This window comes from Dendrobates tinctorius, unplaced genomic scaffold, assembly GCF_039654945.1.
Source record: "Dendrobates tinctorius isolate UK_male_01 unplaced genomic scaffold, ASM3965494v1 ptg000040l, whole genome shotgun sequence".
Taxonomy (NCBI): Eukaryota; Metazoa; Chordata; class Amphibia; order Anura; family Dendrobatidae; genus Dendrobates; species Dendrobates tinctorius.
The window spans coordinates 4,583,444-4,606,753 of NW_027361708.1; the positions used below are offsets into that span (position 1 = coordinate 4,583,444).

At 44.1% G+C, this 23,310-nt stretch overlaps 1 long non-coding RNA gene across 1 annotated transcript in view; it reads left to right on the forward strand.

Annotated features, from left to right (window-relative positions):
• Nucleotides 1-721: 721 nt before the first annotated feature.
• The window catches only part of LOC141088653 (uncharacterized), a 52,331-nt gene continuing 29,742 nt past the window's right edge, over nucleotides 722-23,310 (forward strand). Inside the window, exon 1 of the long non-coding RNA XR_012232012.1 lies at nucleotides 722-891. This is a non-coding gene — a long non-coding RNA (uncharacterized lncRNA). The remainder of the gene's footprint in view (nucleotides 892-23,310) is intronic.

The following is a 23,310-nucleotide window of genomic DNA, read 5'->3' on the forward strand; positions in this document are numbered from 1 at the left end:
TTTTTTTTATCCCTGTTTATCTTTGTCCATCTGGTTAGTGTTTTCCAATACACTTCGGCCTCACACCTCCTTGGTTGGGGAGGAAACAGATAAGGTTTGATATAGGAGCATAGCAAGGTACGAGACCCTGGCATTTCCAAATACATGTATATAATTCATACAATATGATTTTATGGATTTTCTTTTTACATTCTATCTCTCAATGTTAAAATTAACCTATCATTAAAATTATAGACTGTTCGTGTCTTTGCCGATGGGCAAACGTACAAAATCAGCAAGGGATCAAATACTTATTTCCTTCACTGTACAATATCTGAAAACATGCACACATATATACACATATCCAAATATAGGGTGTATATATGTGTTTATATATAGATATATATTCATAAGCGTCTATCTGTATACATGTATATACAGTAAATGTATATTTATATATGTGTGTACGTGTGTATTTGCACAGCATTATGAACACATAAACCTCTTGATGTAAAGACCAAGGTTGTCTTGAAATTGTACAGAACATTCCCTTCTTCCTTGTTATACAGCCAAAAATATTTCTGAGTAAAGGTATTGTAATGTTTCATCCTAAATGATATTATCTGCCAAAATGAAACTGCACAATATCGTTGTTGTGTAATTATAGAAAAAAGCTTCCACTTGTCATGAAAACAATAGTCTGTAGGGAAGGTAAAAGTACAAAAAAAGTATGTTTAATTAATCCTTTCAGAGTACTCCCTGTGTGACGACCAACTGTTGACATAATAACCAGGTTCATCTTCATCGTCCAAATTTGTTAAGCTGCATTGGAGGCAAAAGAGGTTTGTTCCTTTCATCAACGATAAAAGCCTGGTTCTTTTTCCTTTTCAGGGATCCTCTGGACTAAACAAGGTAATATAGAATTTACTGTACTCATTTTTTGTGTTAGTTCATTGAAATACCCTACTCAAAATTTAAGGGTTATTTGTATATGCTATATTAATGTAATGTGTTGTCGGAAGAGTTCATGATGTCTTCTGATGATCAAGATGCAGTGCCATGATCGTTGCTTGCACCTTTCCTTATTAGGGGTATGTAATCTGTGCAACCATAAAGGATTCATAACCCATCCATGCTGAAGGAGTTATCATTCATGTCTTCACCTGAAGGTTGTGGCCACTATAAATCAATATTATTTTGTACAGAAGTATTGTGAAAACATTGTATGATGTTTGCTTCATTGAGTTACACTATTTAGGCAATTGTGCAGAAGTATTAATGACCAATGTGTACTATTATATGGTACACATACTGCAATATTCCCTCAAAGGAGCACTTTGTGGTTTGTGTATATGTGCACTGTAAGACATTACAACCTGTATGAAAAGCATAACATCAGATATAGCACAAGATACCGTGTATTATAAAGGCAACCCTGTTCTTAGGGCACCCTACTTCTGTTGGTAATAGAGACATTATAAGCTATTTTGTCTTCAGATGACCACCAATCAGAACAAGCCAACATACTGTGCCGCAATTAAAACTTATAGAAAGTGCACAGTGTGAGTCTTTGAATGCCTTTAGCTAACAGGTGAGTACACTTCTGATTATTATAAGAGATACTCAAAAATTGGACCAAAGATGGAATAAAAAATGATTAATTAATTAAATAAACATTTTTGTTAGGGACCACCGAACATTTGAAGTGAATTTGAGGGGGTCTATATTACAGAAAATACCCAAAAGCAACACCATTCTAAAAACCCTTCAAGGTGCTCAAAACCACATTCAAGAAGTTTATGAATCCTTCAGGTGCTTCACAGGAATTAATGAAATGTGAAAGAAAAAAATAAACATCTAACTTTTATTCACACAAATTTTCTTTAGATCTATTTTTTTTTTACTTTTGCAAGGGTAACATGAGAAAATGGACCATACAAATTTGTTGTGCAATTTATCATGAGCAAGCTGTTATCCCATATTTGGGGGAAAACCACTGTTTGGGTGCACGGCATGGCTCGGAATGGAAGGAGCTAGAGATGAGCGACTTTGCCTTTTTTCGGGTCGAGTCACGAAACCCGACTTTCGCAAAAGTCAGGTCGAACGAAATCGGCCGATTATCGTGAAAAGTCGAAGTCCGACTGAAACACGAAACCAATGTAAATCAATGGGGAAGAAAAGTCGGCAGGGAGTGGAGGACAGGAAACACACCTACAGTGCCCATTTTAATGCCAAAAACATCAATTCTTACTCCTTAAGCTTGTCAACCTTAATTTACTTTATAATAATAGTTAGGCATTGAAAACTGGGGGTTATTTGGCTAAAGTTGTGGGGGGGTAGTGCTGGCTCCAGATTTTCGTGGGCCCAGGGCCAAAGAGTGTCACTGGGCTCCTTTAACACGTGACACAATTCATGATCCTTTGATACGGCAGAGAAATAGTGGTACAGTACAATGAAAAATACTTCAATTCTTACATCACATGACTGATATCCATTTTAAATTCTACAATAGCTCCAAAAACAGACAGTATATTCCTCCATACAGTATTATGGCCACCGCATAGTGCGCCATACAGAGTAATGAGGCCCATATATTTCTCCATACAGAATCATTGGTCCCATATAATGTTTGAAACAGTATATGATGAGCTCCACATAATGCTACAGTATATGTTGTTCACAATGGATGAAGCTCCAGTGTCTTATGGGCCCAATAATGCTCCATATATAATGGGCCCCATTTCTAATGCTCCAGTGTATAATGGGCCCTGTAAATGCTGCTCCAGTGACTGATGTCCTCCTTTGAAATGCTCCAGTGTATGGTGGGCCCCAGATATCATTCTCCAGAGTATCGTGCTCCCCAAAAATTGCTCCCAACTTTTAAAACAATTAAATAAGTCTCCTCGCTAGGGAATCCCTGTACTCTGGACTCCTCGTCATTCCCATCTTCCATCTCTCTGCACTTGGACTGTTTAGGCAGAGGGCATACAGACGTGATGTCATCGCGCTCTTTGACCAGAATGTCACTGTCAGGAAAAGTGTTTGGTTTCCAGGGGCAGTATGGTTGCAAAGCTGAACCTTAAAGGAATGTCCAGAAGGGCACCACCAGGAGTGGAGCCTGCATCTTAATTCTACTCAACACGGGCAACCTCAACCATGCCATCCACAAAAAAGCTGAACAGATTGCAAGCTTAATTCTGTTAACGAACGAGACCCAGGTATGCCCCCGCAGTCCGCATCCAGCTTACTAGAGGGACACGCGAGGCTCTGGCACGCAAGATCGGCCAATAACAGGTCTGTCATGCCCTTACATGTCCGGGGCTGCACGCGTGCTACAATGAAAGGACCAGCGTGTATCGCTTACAGGTGCGGATAACACGCTGAACCCCGTTAGTGATGGGGATCTGGGATTACAGTTCTTCCCCGCGAACAAGCAATTCCCAGTAAGTGCAGGTCAACCGTAATTCCGGAATTAGGCCTAAATGGCATTCCAGAGAGAATGTGAAAAAATTAAGTGTCCAAACCACAGGTGCTGTAGCTTGCTTAACAGCTGGTCTCCTCTGCTGATTAGCACACAGTTCTTACATAAACAGTCGGCATAGCTTGGTTCACGGGTGGCCAACTCTGCTAAGTAGCATACACAGTTACTAGGCCCAAAGTATTAAGTGGTGTAAATGCAGTCAAAAACTGGTTCTTTCATAAACAGGCGGCATAGCTCGGTTCACGGGTGGGCTCCTCTACTGAGTAGCAGACACAGTTACTAGGCCCAAAAGGATTTTCAGGACAATATGCGGTAAAAAATTATTAGAAACACACACGGTGCAGCTCCTTCACAGGTGTACTACACCGCTGGCTACCAGACACCGCTACTATGCCCTAAAACTGTCTATTATCATTGAAAACCATTATTAATGTGAAAAAAAGATACGCTTTTGTTTAACGAAACGTTCTCGAACGGAAACTCGAACAGCCGAATTTTAATCAAAGTGTTGTAGTTCGACGAATGGATCTAACACTGCCCAAAACAGCTAGAATTTGAATTTGGCCAACAGTTCCACTCAAACACCACTCATCTGTAATCAGGAGGCAGAATCAGACGGTCTCAGGCACAGTATGGATTCAACAAGATTGCAGAAAGTTGAGAAAGGGTACAGTATCACCGGATAACAGGAATATATAGCATAGTTTAAACATTTAAAATCTCCGTGTTTATTTCCAGAGTACAACAAAGACACTCACAGCCTCAGTATGGATTAGACAACAATCTAAAAAATAGAAAAAAGGAAATGTTTTTTAAGCATACACCAGTATACGCTGTTGGGGTATTTTTAAATCTTCATATATATTTCTGTCTCAGTAAGACAGTTCAGACTCTCCGCAAGAGGAAACAAGATGGATAAAAGTACAGAAATAAAGTCGAGCGATTGCAGAAATTTAGGAATTATTAATCACGGGAACAACTCCCTGGAGAATTCTCAGAGGCGATGCTGACCCTCAATTACTTTGTGTGTGGAGACAGCAAAAAAAGTTCTTTGTGAAGAAAGGGTTGCTGTATCGCAGTACCGTTGATCCCATCACCGTTACTCTTCTCCATCAAATTTTGATCACAGGGAGAGATGTAGACATGGTCCTCACTGCCTATCATGATCTGTCAGGTTTGGAGTGCAAAAGACAGAAGCCACAGACTGTAGGCGATTCTATTGGATTGGCATGAGAGGGCACATTTAAAAATGTGGGCAGGAATGTCACACGTCTGTGAGTAGGAAAACTGTGAAAGCTGATGATAAACCACCACTGCATCTCATTGTGAGTCGACGTCCATAAGAAATGGAAGCCATTGATCATCTCAACCTAGAGCCCGGCCAGCAGGACAGGGCATAGCTACATCTTAACCATCATCTATCAGTTCACCAAATTTGTAGTGGGAGTCCCAGGGAAGGATTTGACAGCCCAGACAACACAGCGGAGGAGTAGGGAGAGGTAAATATTGCAAATGCTGGGGCCCTGCCCAAGCAAGGGGGGCCCACTCGTGGGTGTCGGTACTGGCACTGGGCCCCTCATAGTACGTCGGTGTGTTTGACGGCGGGTGTGCACCCCCACCGTCAGAGACACTTGATTGCACTATGAGGGACCCTGTGCCAGTGCCGGCACCCAAGAGTCGGCCCACCCACCTGTACAGGGCAATGGCACTCGCACGGTTGCGTGCGCTAGGTGGTGACCCCGGCCATGGGGGGGAGGCAGCCCAGTTAGGGAGGTTTAAAAAATGGCATATGTTGATGTTGGACATTCAGCAGCTACAAATGGAGGAATGTGAGAAGTCCGAGGAAGAGGAGGAAAAAAGCGAGCCATTTTTCTGGCAACCTATGTGTCATCAGGGGAAGGTGGGACAAAATCCTTTGAAACCCATGCATGGTTCATTTTAATGAAGGTTAGATCATCAACATTTTGGGTCGACAGATGGGTCCTTTTTTCTGTCAGGATTGAGCCAGCAGCACTGAAGACTCTTTCCGATAGCACACTAGCAGCAGGGCAAGTGAGCTCCTGTAAGGCATATTGTGCCAATTCAGGCCAGGCAACCAGTTTAGAGGTCCAATAGTCAAAGGGGAATGACCTGTGAGGGAGAACATCGATATGGGACCAGAAGTAGTTTGTAACCATAGTTGACAACAGCTGTCTCCTGTCACTTTCAATCGATGCAGTATTACCAGTCGTGTGAGCAGGACTTGAAACATCAGTCCACAACATGGTCATGAAACCCCTGTCTCCAACGCCACTTCTGATGTGTGCACCATGAACACCTATTCCATGCTTCCCCCTATGGCTCGTTGGAGAACCATCACCACTGCTGTGTGCTGGGAATGCCTCAAACAAAGGGTTTACCAGAGTTGCATGTTTGTTAGCCAATATTAGGTCAAGGTTCTCCTGTGGCATGATGTTTTGGAATTTGCCTTTATAGCGTGGATCCAGGATGCTGGCCAACCAGTAGTCGTCATCGTTCATCATTTTGGCAATGCGGGGGTCCCTTTTTAGGATCTGCAAGGCATAATCTGACATGTGGGCCAATGATCCAGGTGTCAATGATGCACTGCGAGTGCTGGGTGGAGGAGCACTTTCTGGAAAATCAACATCCCTCCAGTCACGCAAAAACTCTGTACCAGACCTTGCCACACCAACATTTTCTCTTGCCCCATGAGAAGCATCCTCCTCCCCTAAATAATCATCCCCATCATCATCCTCCTCTTCTTCTTCCTCCACCTCGTCCTGGAGAGATCACGGAGCAGACAATGGCTGACTGTCATCAAGGCTTTCCTCCTCCTCTTCCTCATCCTCCTTGGCTGCAGACGTCTACTCCTTAATGTGCATCAAAGTTTGCATGAGCAGACGCATAAGTGGGATGCTCATGCTTTTGATAGCGTTGTCTGCGCTTACCAGTCATGTGCATTCCTCAAAACACTGAAGGACTTTACAGAGGTCTTTGAGCTTCGACCACTGCACACCCGACAACTTCATGTCTGCCCTCAAAGTGCCTGGCCGTGTATCCTCCCACAAATGCATTACAGCCTGCCTCTGTTCGCACAGCCTCTCAACCATGTGCAGGGTGGAGTTCCACCTTGTTGCAACGTCGATAAATAGGTGGGGCTTGGGAAGTTGGAGCAATCGCTGCAGCTTCTGCATACGACTGGAGAGTACGGGCGACCGGCGGATGTGCGAGCACAGTCTTCGGACCTTCTGGAGCAGGCCTGTTAACTCCGGATAATTATTGAGGAAGCACTGCACCACCAGGTTCAAGGTGTAAGCCAAGCAAGGTATGTGGCTGAGTTTTGAAAGGGCTATGGCTGCCACAAAATTCAGGCCGTTATCACAAACTACCTTGCCTGCCTCAAGATGTAGACTGCCCAGCCATGACTCAGTTTGTCGCTGCAAGTAGTCGGCCAGTACCTCCGCGGTGTGTCTGTTGTCGCCCAAACACATCATCTTTAACACAGCCTGCTGACGCTTACCACTAGCTGTTCGATAGTGGGACACTGAGTGTGCAACACTGGTAGCTGCGGATGGAGTGCTCATGCGACTGCGCTCTGAGAACGAACTTTCGCTTCTGGAGGAGGAGGAGGTGGGTCGAGCGCCTACACCCAACTGTTTCCTATACCGTGGGCTAGGCAGCACTGTCCCACCGCTGCTGTCCCCTGTGGACCCTGCATCCACCACATTAACCCAGTGCTCAGTGATGGACACGTAATGGCCCTGGCCATGCCTACTGGACCATGCATCTGTTGTGAGGTGCACCTTTCCACTCACTGATTGCTTGAGTGCATGGACACTGCGGTCTTTCACATGAAGGTGGAGGGCTGGGATGGCTTGGCGAGAAAAGAAGTGCCGACTGGATAGGTCATAGCGTGGTACTGCGTAGGCCATGGGTTCGCGGAAAGCTTCGCTTTCAACCAACCGGTAAGGCATCATCTCTAACGAGATTAGCTTGGCAATGTGGGCGTTCAAACCCAGTGTGCGCGGATGAGAGGATGAGTACTTTCTTGTCCTACTCATAGTCTCTGGTAGGGTGAGCTGGATTTGAGAGCTGCATATGGTGGAACTAGCGGTGGACATGGCAGACTGAGAGAGGGTTGATGATGGTGATGGAGTTGGTGTTCTTTCTCATGGCCTAGATTCAGTCTTTCATATCAATAACATTGTTATTCCCTGACTGCTTTGGCCTTGCAACGACACCTCAACATTTGCTGCTGGTGGTGTGCTAACCAGTGGGCTTACAGTGGGGGAAACGATGTAGCTTTGCTGACTACCTTCATTGGGAGCAGTTGCACATGTGGTACATGAGGTTTGGTAGTCCGTCCATGCTTGGAAGTGCATGGTGGTTAAATGTCTAAGCATGCAACTGGTATTCAAATTTCTCAGATTTTTCCCTCGGCTAAAGGTCTTTGCGCACTTCTTACAGAAAACCTTTGCCTTATCATTAGGATTTTGTTCAAAAAAGTGCCACACTGCACTCTTCCTACTATGGAAGACATTTTGAGGCCTTGCACGCTGTGCTAATTTGACCCTCTTACCTAGCTGTCCTGCAACTCTTTTGGTTTTTGTAACCCGCTTTTGGACTGCTTCGGGCCTGCCAGATAACAGCTGCTGCGATGTCAATGCCTGCTGAGGATGCTCCTCCTCCTCTTCTGAGCTATTGGCAGCGGCACCCTCTTCCCCAAATGGATGCCAATCTGGGTCAACAACTGGGTCATCCATCACCTCCTCTTCAATGTCATATGCACCTTCCTCTGTGTCACCATGTAAGGTGGTATAGTATGCGGGAAGGGGCACCTGAGTTTCATCAGGGTCAGATTCTGGCTCAGTACACTGTGAGGACAATGTAGTGCTCAGAGTGAATTTACCAGCAGATAAATCTAGCAGTGGCTGTGCATCAGTGCACTCCATGTCAGATTCTTCTTGGACTGGGTAATTCACGATTTGACTTGATAACCCTGGCAAGGTATGTGAAAAGAGCTCCATGGAGTAATCTGTAGTGTGGCCTGCCGCATCCTTTACTTTTGGTAGGGGTGAAGGACACAAGGAAAGGTGTGGTTCCTGACCATGAGCCTCCAATGACGACTCAGTGCTTTTATTTTTTGAAAGTGCAGAAGAGGAGGCGATAGAGCTGGAGGCTGTGTCAGCAATGTAAGCCAAAACTTGTTCCTGAAGCTCTGGCTTTAAGAGCGGTTTACCTACTCCCAGAAAAGGGAGCCTTCGAGGCCTTGTGGAGCCAGACGGTGACGCAGGCTCAACACCTCCTGCATTAGGTGCTATTGTGCTTTTGTCACTATCAGCAGATCCACCACCACCACCAACACCATCATTACCAGCTGGCAACCCACGCCCACTTCCACGGCCTCTTCCAACACACTTCCTCAACTTTGGGAAAATGTACCCAAAATACCACCAGCAATATGGTACTGTAAAACAAGGTACAAGGTGTATATAGTATTGGGGAGAATTTGAATCTCCCTACAGGCTTGAGGACACTGAACTAATATCCCAGGCCCAGTGTAGATTACACCTCAATATAACAGGCTGAAATTGGATGGAGTATAAAACGTCTATATAGGACTGGGGAGAATTGGAATCTCCCTACAGACTTGAGGACACTGAACTATTATCTCAGGCCCAGTGTAGATTACACCTCAATATAACAGGCTGAAATTGGATGGTGTATAAAATGTCTATATAGGACTGGGGAGAATTTGAATCACCCTACAGACTTGAGGACACTGAACTATTATCTCAGACCCAGTGTAGATTACACCTCAATATAACAGGCTGAAATTGGATGATGTATAAAATGTCTATATAGGACTGGGGAGAATTTGAATCTCCCTAGAGATTTTAGCAAGCTGACAATGATGCTCTCAGTCCCAAGTATGGCAACAGGCAGCCTAATAAGCAGGACTGCAGTACACAAAAGTGTAGAAAAATGAACGCTTGGTAACTGGGCAAAAAAGAGGATGAAAAGTATTTTTGCTTTTAAAAAAGCGGTTTGCACAGCAGTGTGAAAACAGCAATGCAGCTATCAGGGAGCCTTATAAGGCAGCCTAATAACCAACAGAGCTGATGCACCAAAATATAGCCTCCCCTTGCACTGCACACTAAACTGGTGTGTTGTACAGGCAAAATCGCTACCAGCAGAAGCAGTTTTTTGTATCTTCTTCCCTGCCTAACGCTCTCCCTACAGAATCAGCAGCAGCAGCAGCTCTCCCTATTCTGAGATCAGCAGAAGTAAGATGGTGGTCGGCGTGCACGCCCTTTTATAGCCCCTGTGATGCCACACAAAGCAAGCCAGTCACTTGCATGCCCTTATCAAAGATGGTGCTGACCACTGCCTATGTCATCACGTTGCCCACAGTGTGCATCCTCCATCATTGGCTGAAAAAGGGTGCTGAAGCATCATTTGAAACGCGACTTTGGCGTCATGGTCACCGACCTCGTGGCCGACCTCACGCTATGGTCGGGTTTCGTTTCATGAAACTCGACTTTTGCGAAAGTCGGCGACTTTTGACATTTACCAACCCGTTTCGCTCAACTCTTGAAGGAGCACCATTTGATTTTTTTAATGTAATATTTGCTGTAATAATTCGCAGACGCCATGTCGCTTTTGTAGAGCCCCTGATGTTCCTAAACAGTGGAAACCCCCATAAGTGACACAATTTTGGAAACTAGACCCCCCGGGGAACTTATCTAGATGTGTATTTAGCATCTTGAACCCCCAGGTGCGTCACAGAAGATTTTAACGTTGAACCATGAAAATAAAATAATATCACATTTTTCCCACAAAAATGTTTTTAGCCCCAAATGTATTTTTAAAAGGGTAACAGGAGAAAATGGACCTCTATATTTATTGCACAATTTCTCTTGAGTTCACTGATACCAAATATATGGTTGAAAACTACTTTTCAGGCACAAGGCAAAGCTCAGAAGGGAATGAGTGCTATATTACAGAGCAGATTTTACTGCACTAGTTTGAGGGTGCCATGTTACACTGGCAGAGCTCCTGAGGTGCAAGAACGGCAGAATCCCTATAAGTGACCCCATTTTACAAACTATACTTCTCAACGAATTCACATAGGGGTACAGTGATCAAATTGACACCACAGGTGTGTCAAAGAATTTTATACCATTGTGCAGTGAAGAAAAAATAATTACATTTTTACCACCACAATTTTAGGTTTAGACCCAGATTTTACATTTCCACACAAGAAGTGAGTTAAAATGCCACCACAATTTGTCCCACAAGTTCTACTGTATGTGGAAATACACCCTACGTGGCTGTACAGTACTGATTAGCCACACAGCGAGACTCTGGAGGGACGGAGCGCTATTTGCATCCTGGAGGGCAGATTTTCCTAGAATAGTTTGAAGACTCCATATACAGAGTACCACCTCAAGTGATCCCATTTTGGTAATTATACCCCTTTGGGGATTTATCTACAGGTGTAGTAACAATTTTGACTGACTCAATGGTTTCTTTCCAGAAACAAGCAGAAGTGGATGTTGCAGAGTGAAAATTGCAAATTGCCATTGTAGTGACCAGTACGTTGTAGTTACCAAAACATTGTAGTGACCAGTACGTTATGCCCAGCTCATGCCTCTGAAGACATACACCTGTAAAATAGGCAGGCTCTCATCGCTGCAGAAATGCCAAACATGTGGGCGCTAAATGTGGTTTAAACACATGGGGGCCGGGAAGGAAAGAGACATTTGGATTTGGGAGCTCAGAATTTGCTGAATTTCTTTCAATGGGCGATGTCATGCTGGGTGAAGGATAAGTAAGTGCACAACAATGAAAAGAGAAAAAGGAGCCCAAACTCTAGGGAAGAGCAGATTGGAGACCCCTAGGCAGATCTAAAATCACCCTGTCTGTCCTTAATGTTCCAATATAGGTTCTGCACCTAGCATCGAGCAGGAACCTAATCCCTACCTGACCCTAGTGATACGCCCTACATAGGGAGGTGACTGGGTCAGCATTAGTCAATCCCCATTAAAACTAAAGACAGAGAGTGAAGATGGATGAGGGGAAAACACTTAGCTTGAGAAGACAATCGAGATGTCATGCCAGCAATCCTCCCATGGTCCTCTGAGAAAGACACTAACCAACTGCTAGAACTTCCAACAAGACTGAGGCTAGTATGAGCTAACACCCGCACCCTACTAAAGCAATTGAATATATTTAAACCTTCAGCAAAGGTGTGTGATTAGCAGGAGAAGGTGGTGGTAACTATTTGGTTCTAGAGGGAGAAGGATATCGCTCCATAACAGAGATGCAAAAATCAAGCAGGTGCTTGAGGTAAACACAAAGACCTTCTACAGCTGGATCCAGGATGACTGTCTGTCACATCTGACACACCCATGACAGGCAGGGAGCCATTTCACTTTTATAGATACTTTGTGCTACCAGTGTAGTGACCCAGTCCAGACTGGGTATGCCCCTTTAAGTAACCCTGGACCGTGAGTAGCTTCTGTACACTACAACTCACTCCTTAATTAGCCTTTTACTGTTATATGGTTTAAATAAATCAAAAACTCACTAATCTCATATATTCCTCAGGTAGGTGATTCAGTGTTCTATTAAGTGCACTTTTCATTTGATGTGTTCCAGCACCATATGCTGGTGAAATGCATGATTTATAAATTAATCTCACAATGTGAAGTCTGACACAAGAATTGAGAGTTATCCTATTGGTCAGTGACTCTGTCACCAAGGTTCAATGGGAGGAGCTACTGTACCTCCAATCTCTGGGGAGACAAGACAGGGTTCTGGAAAGTTCCCTGGGGAGTCTGGTACAAGTTGTGACCCAGAGCAGACCTCATGTGAGGGGTTTCCTGACCCCCTCCAGGCTCCATGCCTGGAGGTTCATCCTTCTCTTCATCTCAAGACTTATAGCCAGGCATAAATCCCTGGCTCTTCTCCTGACTTCTACAGCCAAGATGGCTAAAGACTTTTATGTCAAGAATAGCGTGGCACTACCGCAGGTTGCACAAGTAGATTACCCAGACCAAAGTGTAATAATAAAGTAACTTGGCACTCAACTGAATGATCCTTTAGAAATGACGTTTTTATTTTTTATTTGTATGCAGTCTCAGAGACATTTCGGCCTACAACCGGCCTTCGTCAGCCTGCTATAATAGATTCAAAATAAATACAATAAGAAAGAAATCATAATAAGTCCTCATAATTGGTACAGTAATATACAGTATACATGGTCAATAATATGTCCCCATATGTGGTATAATATATCAGGGTAATACATAGAAAAATCTCATTTTATACTGTGACAATGCATCAGGAGAGCCAGGTGGAAGAAAAGAAAAAGAAAAATTCAAATAAAAATAAAAATGTCCTACCCGACTGCTATCAAAATATAATTGCGAGATAAAGAGCAGAGAGTTATGTGGACTCCTATAATAAATGAAATGAGGTGGTTCAAGAAAACCATAATGGATAACAGTGACAATAATTACTGTAAACCATATACTCATCCACCTTATGGTTTTTCCTAACACAGCACAGTACGTCCCAGAGACAGCTGGAGAATATAATATATGCACACACAATATTCTCAAAACAGGTATAAATATAATAACACCTCTCTTCATTTCTCTGCTATCACTGTTATCCGTTATGGTATTCTTGAACCACCTCATTTCATTTATTATAGGAGTCCACATAACTCTCTGCTCTTTATCTCGCTATTATTTTTTGATAGCAGTCGGGTAGGACATTTTTAATTTTATTTGCCTGGGCATAGTAACCAACTGTGGTTAGTTATAACAAATTATAATGATTATATTGCACATAAAAACCATGCATCTAATCCTACCCTGTGTGATACTGACTGCTGAGCCGTGTATCTAATCCTATTCTGTGTGATACTGACTGCTGAGCCGTGTATCTAATCCTATTCTGTGTGATACTGTCTGCTGAGCCGTGTCTCTAATACTATTCTGTGTGATACTGACTGCTAAGCTGTGTATCTAATCCTATCCTGTGTGATACTGTCTGCTGAGCAGTGTATCGGGTTGACAGATTACTGGGAGGGGCTGGTGAGGATCCAGCGTTCATGGTGCACATTGGCACAAGTGACAAAGATAGAATTAGGTTAAAATAAAGATGATTTCAGGGAATTAGGCTGCAAGCTTAAAGCAAGGACCTCCAAGGTGGTATTTTCTGAAATACTGCCTGTATCACACGCCACGCCAGAAAGGCAATGGGAGATTAGGGAGGTTAATAAGTGGCTCAGGAATTGGTGTAAGAAGGAGGGGTTTGGGTTTCTGGAGAACTGGGTAGACTTCTCAGTTGGCTACAGGTTCTACGCTAGGGATGGGCTGCACCTCAATGGGGAGGGTACAGCTGTGCTGGGGGAGAAAATGGCTAGAAGGTTGGAGGAGTGTTTAAACTAGGGACTGGGGGTGGGTATTCATTTTATAGGAGGGGAAGACAGTGCAGATAGAGACCTGGGTACAAATAATGAAATTGGGGGTGAGAGTGGCATGGGGGGTGGGGTTAGAACAGTTAATAATTTCAGAAAGAATAGAGGTACAGAGAGATGCATAAAGTGCATGCATACTAATGCCAGAAACATCACCAACAAAATGAAGGAATTGGAGTTAATGTTGTTGGAACATAATTATGACATGGTGGGGATATCGGAGACAAGGCTGGATGAGAGCCATGACTGGGCTGCTATTTTATAGGGCTATAGTCTGTTCAGAAATGACCGTACAAATAAACGAGGGGGAGGCGTGTGTTTATATGTAAAATCATCCTTAAAATCCATCCTGCGTGATAATACTGTATGTATGAATCTAATGAAAATGTAGAGTCCCTGTGGATAGAGATAAGGGGAGGGGAGAAAAATAATAAATTACTGATAGGGGTTTGTTATGTCTCCAAAAATAATGGAAGCAGCGGAGAATATCCTCATAAAGCAAATAGATGAAGCAGCGACTCAGAGAAGTCATTATTATGGGGGACTTCAACTACCCTGAAATACATTGGGGAACAGAAACCTGCAGTTCCAGCAAAGGTAATAGGTTTTTGACAACTGTAAGAGACAATTACCTTTCACAACTGGTTCAGGACCCAACAAGAGGGGGGGCACTGCTAGACCTAATATTAACCAATAGGCCAGACCGCATATCAAATGTAAGGGTTGAGGGTCACTTGGGTAATAGTGATCACAAAATAATAAGTTTTCATGTGTCCTTTAATAAGATGTGTAGCAGAGGGGTTACAAGGACGCTAAACTTCAGGAAGGCAAATTTCCAACGGATGAGAGATGATCTTGGTGAAATTAACTGGGACGATATCCTGAGACCTAAAAATACACAAAGAAAATGGGAGACGTTTATTAGCATCCTGAATAGGACCTGTGCACAATATATACCGTATGGGAATAAACATGCTAGAAATAGGAGGAAACCACTATGGCTAAATAGAGCTGTAAGGGGCGCAATAAGTGACAAAAATAAAGCATTTAGAGAATTAAAGCAAGTAGGTAGTGATGAGGCATTACATAAATACAGAAAATTAAATAAATTCTGTAAAAAGCAAATCAAAACAGCACATATTGACACAGAAAGACTCATTGCCAGAGAAAGTAAAAATAATCCCAAAATATTCTTTAACTACATAAATAGTAAGAAACTAAAAAATGATAGTGTTGGTCCCCTTAAAAATAGTCTGGGTGAAATGGTGGATGAGGAAAAAGCCAATACGCTAAATGACTTTTTATCAACAGTATTAACACAAGAACATCCCATGACGGATAACATGATCAGGGATAAAAATTCTCCATTAAATGTCACCTGCTTAACCCAGCAGGAAGTACGGCGGCGTCTAAAAATCACTAAAATTGACAAATCCCCGGGCCCGGATGGGATACACCCACGAGTAGTGCAGGAATTAAGCACAGTCATAGATAGACCATAATTTTTAATCTTTAAAGATTCCATAATAACAGGGTCTGTACCACAGGACTGGCGTATAGCAAATGTGGTGCCAATATTCAAAAAGGGGACAAAAACTGAACTTAGAAATTATAGGCCAGTGAGCTTATCCTCTACTGTGGGTAAAATCCTGGAGGGTTTTCTAAGAGATACTATACTGGAGTATCTGAAGAAGAATAGCCTCATGACCCAACAGCAGCATGGGTTTACGAGGGACCGTTCCTGTCAGACTAATCTGATAAGTTTTTATGAAAAGGTAAGTTCCGGACTGGACCAAGGAAATGCAGTGGACATGGTGTACATGGACTTTTCAAAAGCTTTTGATACGGTGCCACACAAAAGGTTGATACATAAAATGAGAACAATGGGGATGGGGGAAAATATGTGTAAGTGGGTTAAGAGCTGGCTCAGGGATAGGAAACAAAGGGTGGTTATTAATGGAACACACTCAGACTGGGTCATGGTTAGCAGTGGGGTACCACAGGGGTCAGTATTGGGCCCGCTTCTTTTTAACATATTTATTAATGACCTTGTAGGGGGCATAGAGAGTAGAATTTCAATATTTGCAGATGACACTAAACTCAGCAGGGTAATCAATACAGAGGAGGACAATTTTTATATTACAGGAGGATTTATGTAAACTAGAAGCTTGGGCTGATAAATGGCAAATGAGGTTTGATGGCGATAAATGTAAGCTCATGCACTTGGGTAGAACAAACAAGATGTATAATTACCGTATATACTCGTGTATAAGCCGAGATTTTCAGCCCATTTTGGGCTGAAAGTCCCCCCTCTCGGCTTATACTTGAGTCATATACCGGGGGGTGGGTGGGGGAGGGGGAGCGGGGGTGTCAGAGATCATACTCACCCCTCCTGGCACGTCTCTGCAGCCCCTACTTCTCCCTCTGCCTTCTGCTTCCTGTGTTCAGTGGTCATGTGGTACCGCTCATTAAACTCATGAATATGCGCATATTTATGAGTTTAATGAGCGGTACCACGTGACCAGCTGAATGCAGGAAGCAGACGACAGAGGGAGAAGCAGAGGCTGCCGCTGCAGAGAAGACCATGCGCCAGGAGGGGGTGAGTATGACGGGGCAGAATAATATTCACCTGTCCCGGTTACATCGCCGTGCACCGCTATGTCTCCGGGTCCTCCTGCTGTGATGGCAGAGGGTGCGATGGCGTAGTCAGTGCGCACCCTCTGCTGAAAGTCACTGCAGAGACCCGGGAGACACAGTAGTGGACGGCGATGGAACAGGGACCGGTAAATTTCGCCGGTGCCGGGGGCTCAGAACACCGGTACCTGTGCCCGAGCGACAGAGAGGTGAGTATGTTATTTTTTTATTGCAGCAGCGACAGCAGCAAATAAGGGGTATTTATGGGGCAGCATTAACCCTTGTACAGCAGCATATGGGAGGTATTTATGGAGCATCTTATGGAGCAGCATTAACCTGTAAACTGTGAGCCCTCACGGGCAGGGTCCCCTCTCCTTATGTACTTGTGTGTCCCTTGTCTTACACATGTTTATTATACTTGTCTATATTTCCCCTTTTCACATGTAAAGCGCCATGGAATAAATGGCGCTATATAAATGCATAATAATAATAAAATCTTATGGGGCAGCGTTAACCCTTGTGCAGCAGCATATTATGGGGGGTATTTATAGAGCATCTAATGGGGCAACATTAACCCTTGTGCAGCAGCATATTATGGGGGGTATTTATGGAGCATCTTATGGAGCAGCATTAACCCTTGTGCAGCAGCATATGGGGGGTATTTATGGAGCATCTTATGGGGCAGCATTAACCCTTGTGCAGCAGCATATGGGGGGTATTTATGGAGCATCTTATGGAGCAGCATTAACCCTTGTGCAGCAGCATATGGGGGTATTTATGGAGCATCTTATGGGGCAACATTAAACTTGTGCAGCAGCATATTATGGGGGGTATTTATGGAGCATCTTATGGGGCAGAATTAACCCTTGTGCAGCAGCATATGGGGGGTATTTATGGAGCATTTTCTTGGGCCAGCATTAACCCTTGTGCAGCAGCATATGGGGGTATTTATGGAGCATCTTATGGAGCAGCATTAACCCTTGTGCAGCAGCATATGGGGGTATTTATGAAGCATCTTACGGGGCAGCATTAACACTTGTGCAGCAGCATATTATGGGGGGTATTTATGGTGCATCTTATGGGGCAGCATTAACCCTTGTGCAGCAGCATATGGGGGGTATTTATGGAGCATCTTCTTGGGCCAGCATTAACCCTTGTGCAGCAGCATATGAGGGTATTTATGGAGCATCTTATGGGGCAGCATTAACCCTTGTGCAGCAGCATATGGGGGGCATTTATGGAGCATCTTATTGGGCAGCATTAACCCTTGTGAAGCAGCATATGGGGTTTATCTATGGAGCATCTTCTTGGACCACCATTGACCCTAGGCTTATACGTGAGTCAATAAGTTTTCCCAGTTTTTTGTGGCAAAATTAGGGGGGTCAGCTTATACATGGGTCGGCTTATACACGAGTATATACGGTATGTGCTTAATTGTAAAACACTGGGCAAAACTGTCACTGAAAAAGACTTGGGTGTAAGGGTGGACGACAAACTCACATTTAGTGTCAGTGTCAGTCAGCTACTGCAAAGGCAAATAAAATAATGGGATGCATTAAAAGAGGCATAGATGCTCAGGAGGAGAACATAATTTTACCTCTATACAAGCCACTAGTGCGACGACACTTAGAATACTGTGTACAGTTCTGGTATCCGGTGTATAAGAAAGACATAGCTGAACTGGAGCGAGAAGAGTGACAAAGGTTATTAGGGAACTGGGGGGTCTGCAATACCAAGACAGGTTATTACACCTGAGGTTATTTAGTTTGGAAAATCGAAGGCTTAGGGGTGATGTTACTACAATGTATAAACATATGCGGGGACAATACAAAGACCTTTCTAATTATCTTTTTACTCTTAGGCTACTTTCACACATCAGGTTTTCGGCGTCAGGCGCGATCCGGCGTCGTGCCGGAACGCCGGATCCGGCAAATGTTTTGTAAAACCGGATGTGACGGATCCGGTTTTCTGCCGGATCCGTCTTTTTCTTGACAGACAAAACCGGATCCGTCTCATCCGGTTCATCCGTTTTTCTATCCGTTTTTTGACGGATTACGCCGGATCCGGTTTTTAAAATTGACCCTTGTGGCTACTGAGCATGCTCAGACCAAAAAAACCGGATCCGGCGCATTGCGGCGCTCATAGGCTTCCATTGTGTGAAAAAGCCGGACGCGCCGGATCCGGCGTGTCCGGCTTTTTCGCCGGAGACAAAAAACGTTACAGTAGACGTTTTTTCCAGACGCCGGATCCGGACACATTGCCGGATCCGGCGAAAACCGGATGAAACGCATGGCCATCCGGCGCGATCCGGCGCAAATGCAAGTCAATGGGGGGGAAACCGGATCCGGCATTGCATTTCGCCGGATCCGGTTTCTGTCAAAAGCGCCGGATCGCGCCTGAAGGCGAAAACCTGATGTGTGAAAGAGGCCTTAGACCTGTGACAGGTGGCATCCTCTACGTCTGGAGGAGAGAACGTTTAAGCATAATCACAGATGCAGATTCTTTACTGTAAGAGCAGTGAGACTATGGAACTCTCTGCCATATGATGTTGTAGTGAGTGATTCCCTACTAAAATTTAAGAAGGGCCTGAATGCTTTTCTTGAAAAGTTTAATGTTACAGAATATACACACTAGTTTCCTTAATATTGCGTTGATCCAGGGAGCTAGTCTGATTGCCGTATGTGGAGTCGGGGAGGAATTTTTTTCCCCAATGTGAAGCTTACTGATTGCCACATGGGTTTTTTTTGCCTTCCTCTGGATCAAAATGTTAGGGCAAGTTAGGATAGGATGTGGGTTGAACTAGATGGACTTAAAGTCTTTCTTCAACCTTAATTACTATGTTACTATGTTACTATGTTACACATGTCTTAGTCCAATACATTTCTCTGCACTGGCAGCACATTGAGGCAATATTGCCTATATTAACTGTGAGTGATGTGTTCCTCCACAATCCTTAAATATACTGTCTTATTTTGGTATTTGTTTATTTATATTTTGAGGACACCTTTTTAGAAGTTTGTATTGGCTATGAGAGTGCTGTGGCAGGGCTAAGGGTCGTGTAATCGATGGGAGATATGTGTCTCATAAATGGCTTGTCTCCATAATGTAAGGAATAACAAATATTGCTGTATTATTATTATTTTTAAAGACCTGTGGTGAGGTCACAGTTATGTGACCAGTCAGCTGCTGGATTCGTGGGTGTGGCTACACCCTTATAATGTGGCCTGCTCATGAGCAAGGCAGCTGTTTGTGAGGGGGTTATACACCTCCTGTGTGCGCTGAGGCTCGCGGACTGAGCCTGAAGGAAAGGACATTTTGATGTTATTTTGTCGCCTGAACTGAAGGCTGGTTATTTTGGTGACATGCTGTTTGGTTTATGACGTAATAAACTGCATGAACTTCAAGGGAACCTGCCTCCTGACTGTCTCCCGTCGCACCTAAGCGAGTAGAATCCCAACAGTGCATACAGTGTATCCCTTGGTCTCAATGTTAGGGTTGCGGATCGCACTAAATATAAAATATAAAGAAGTTCGATCGCAACCTGGGGTCCACCGTGCAGAGATGATAAACTGCTGCTCGGTAATGGTGGAGTGCTAACTGAACACCGGTGGGTTAACCACTGACCCGGTGTGTACAGAAGGAACTTAACTTCACAGAGTCGCTGGCACAAATGCCGGAGCCTATTAACTCCACAGGACTCGGCAAAGGGAGCGCTAGTGTAGAGTCTCAGGACTCTGCCCCAAGGACACAGGGTTAGAGTCCCTCATGACTCACTAGCATGTGGAACCGCAACTGCAATGCCAGAAAAACGGAACTTAAGTAAACCGCTACTGGAGCATGCAGCGCCGCCCTGGCGGACGCCACTAACCAATCTAGCTTAGAGCAGGAAAGCGCACTATCTGCACACTGAGCTGCTCTGGCAGACGCTGCAGTTTATGGGTTAACGTTTTGCCTTGTGATGAATGGCACACTCTGGCGCTAGCATGTGTAAGGAGCTGGGAGCACTGCGGTGCTAGGCAATGCCACAACTCGGCGCTGACTCTGACTCTAAACCATAACTCATGCACAACCAAGGGAGGGAGCCATAAGTCATTCATCTGTCTCAAGTATCCATCAACATACACACACTTAGCCATTAAAGTCTATACTAGCGCATGGCCGAGCGGCCATGCGACCCTTTTTTAGCAGTGTCCTTCCGGGACCTTCCTGATGGTGCAATCAGAACAGACACGGGACCGGAGCATGTGACCCTTGATCTCCAATGAGAGGTTCAGCCACGGGCATGCTTAGTGGAGCGGAAAAGGGACTTAGTCCCAGGAGCTGCTCGCTGCTGGCTAGTGCAGGCTGCTATAGCTGAACCAGGGATGGCAGCAGCAACCAACCTGACAGCACTAGCCTGAACAAGGTGCCGGGAATGATGTCTTTGCTGTGCAGGCTCCTCTGCAGCCGGGACTGAATGGGAGAAGGCAAGGCTTGGGATTCCTCCTGTGCAGAGGAAGAAACTTGACGCCTAACATTTTGTCAATCACTTTGCTTATTCAATTTATTATTGACATGGAGAAATATTCAAAGTGATAGTACCATCAAAATTCTTTGTTACCTTTCTTTCATATGAAATTTTACTCTGTACTTTACCATTTCACCCAAATAGTGTCCCTTTATAACATTACTTCTTATAACTATGTTTTTAATCCTTGTTTAAATAAGATTAATTTTGTCATGGATCTCTTCTCAACTCGACCCTCGATTTTTGCATTTGAGTGCATTTTGTGTTTTACAAATGTTACCAAATCCTGATAGAAAGAAATGGGAATCCCATTTCATTTAATGCATGTTATACTGTATGTCTCAGAGATCATATTATTTCCCAGTAACTTTCCACAACATTGACTGACAGGGAAGCACTGTAATTGACACTGCAATTAAAGGGTTTATAGTAAGGCCAGGTTCACATAGCGTTAACACAGCCCGCTAGCGCTGATGATTCTTCGGGGACGGAGCCTCAGACGCTGCAGGCCGCGTCCGAGGCTCTGTCAGTGCTTGATGGCACATCGCGAACCCGTGCCGCTTTATGGCATACGTCGCAATGCGCCACATAATGGGGCTGAATGGCAGCGTTTACAGACTACGTTATGCCGGTGAACCGCAGTCCGTCAATGCTATGCCAAAAATGCAGTGTGACCCCAGCCTAACACCGGCATTGTGAGGTGTCAACTATCAACTGCTTTTCTCAGTTGTTTCAATTTAAAGTTGGCAAAAGAATAGGTCCCTATTTACATTACAACACATTTGAAAGGTTAACTCACCAAAACCCTGACTAATGCACTAGCAGGCCGCAGCAGACCTCCAGTGATAAAGGCTGGGGCAGCACAGGTGCAAAACCACTGATGAGAACAGCCAGTAACCCAATATGGTCTGGCTGCTTAGTGGAAAAAAATGCACACAAATAGGGCTTGCATAGGACATAAGTCACACAGATAAGTGTGGTGCAAAGTGTCCGAACAGCCTATTGATGACGCCCATAGTATTAAGAGGCGGGCTGCTCAGCACTGTACATATGCATCACAAAATCTGGGGACCCTTGACGTTGGGTTGTGAGCTAATCTACTTTGGCCAAAATAGTAACTAATACCCAATTTCTTTTTATCTTTTTGCACTTTTTATCATTTTTGCAGGATGCAGCTAGACCTCTTCAAGTTGGCTTGGTTTTTTTCTGTGTGATGTATACATACAGTGCTGAGCAGCCCGCCTGCCGGCTATTCGGACACTTTGCACCACACTTATCTGTGTGACTTACATTATGTCCTATGCAAGCCCTATTTGTGTGCATTTTTTTTCCACTATCCAGACCATATTGGGTTACTGGCTGTTCTCATCAGTGGTTTTGCACCTGTGCTGCCCCAGCCTTTATCAATGGAGGTCTGCTGCATCCTGCTAGTGCATTAGTCAGGGTTTTGGTGAGTTAACCTTTCAAATGTGTTGTTTTTTTGAATTTTTGGGAATTTTTTACTTATGTGCGCTGTTCAGCTTTAGTGTTAGGGGACCCTTGATGCTGGGTTGTGAGCTAATCTACTTTGGCCAAAATAGTAACTAATACCCCATATCTTTTTATCTTTTTGCACTTCTTATCATTTTTGCAGGATGCAGCTAGACCTCTTTGTGTTGGCTTGTTTTTTTCTGTGTGATGCATATATACAGTGCTGAGCAGCCCGCCTGCTAATACTATGGGTGTGATCAATAGGCTGTTCGGACACTTTGCACCACACTTATCTGTGTGACTTATGTCCTATGCAAGTCCTATTTGTGTGCATTTTTTTCCACTAGGCAGCCAGACCATATTGGGTTACTGGCTGTTCTTATCAGTGGTTTTGCACCTGTGATATCGCAGCCTTTATCAATGGAGGTCTGCTGCATCTGGCTAGTGCATTAGTAAGGGTTTTTCGTGAGTTAACCTTTCAAATGTGTTGTTTTTTTGAATTTTTGGAAATGTTTTCCTTATGTGCGCTATTACTATTTACATTACCAATCTCAATCTGTAGATTCTTATTGTCTTTGCTTATGAGCAATGAGGGTGTGAGCCTTGTAAGCAATTAGTGAGTTCAGGTGCTCTAGTCCTTACATTATAGCTCAGGGACATGACCAAAGGTGTCAGTAGTATGTCAGGTGACTACTGAGAACTGCTTTGCTGCAGCTGTCAGATTTTTGTACATTGCAAAAAAAA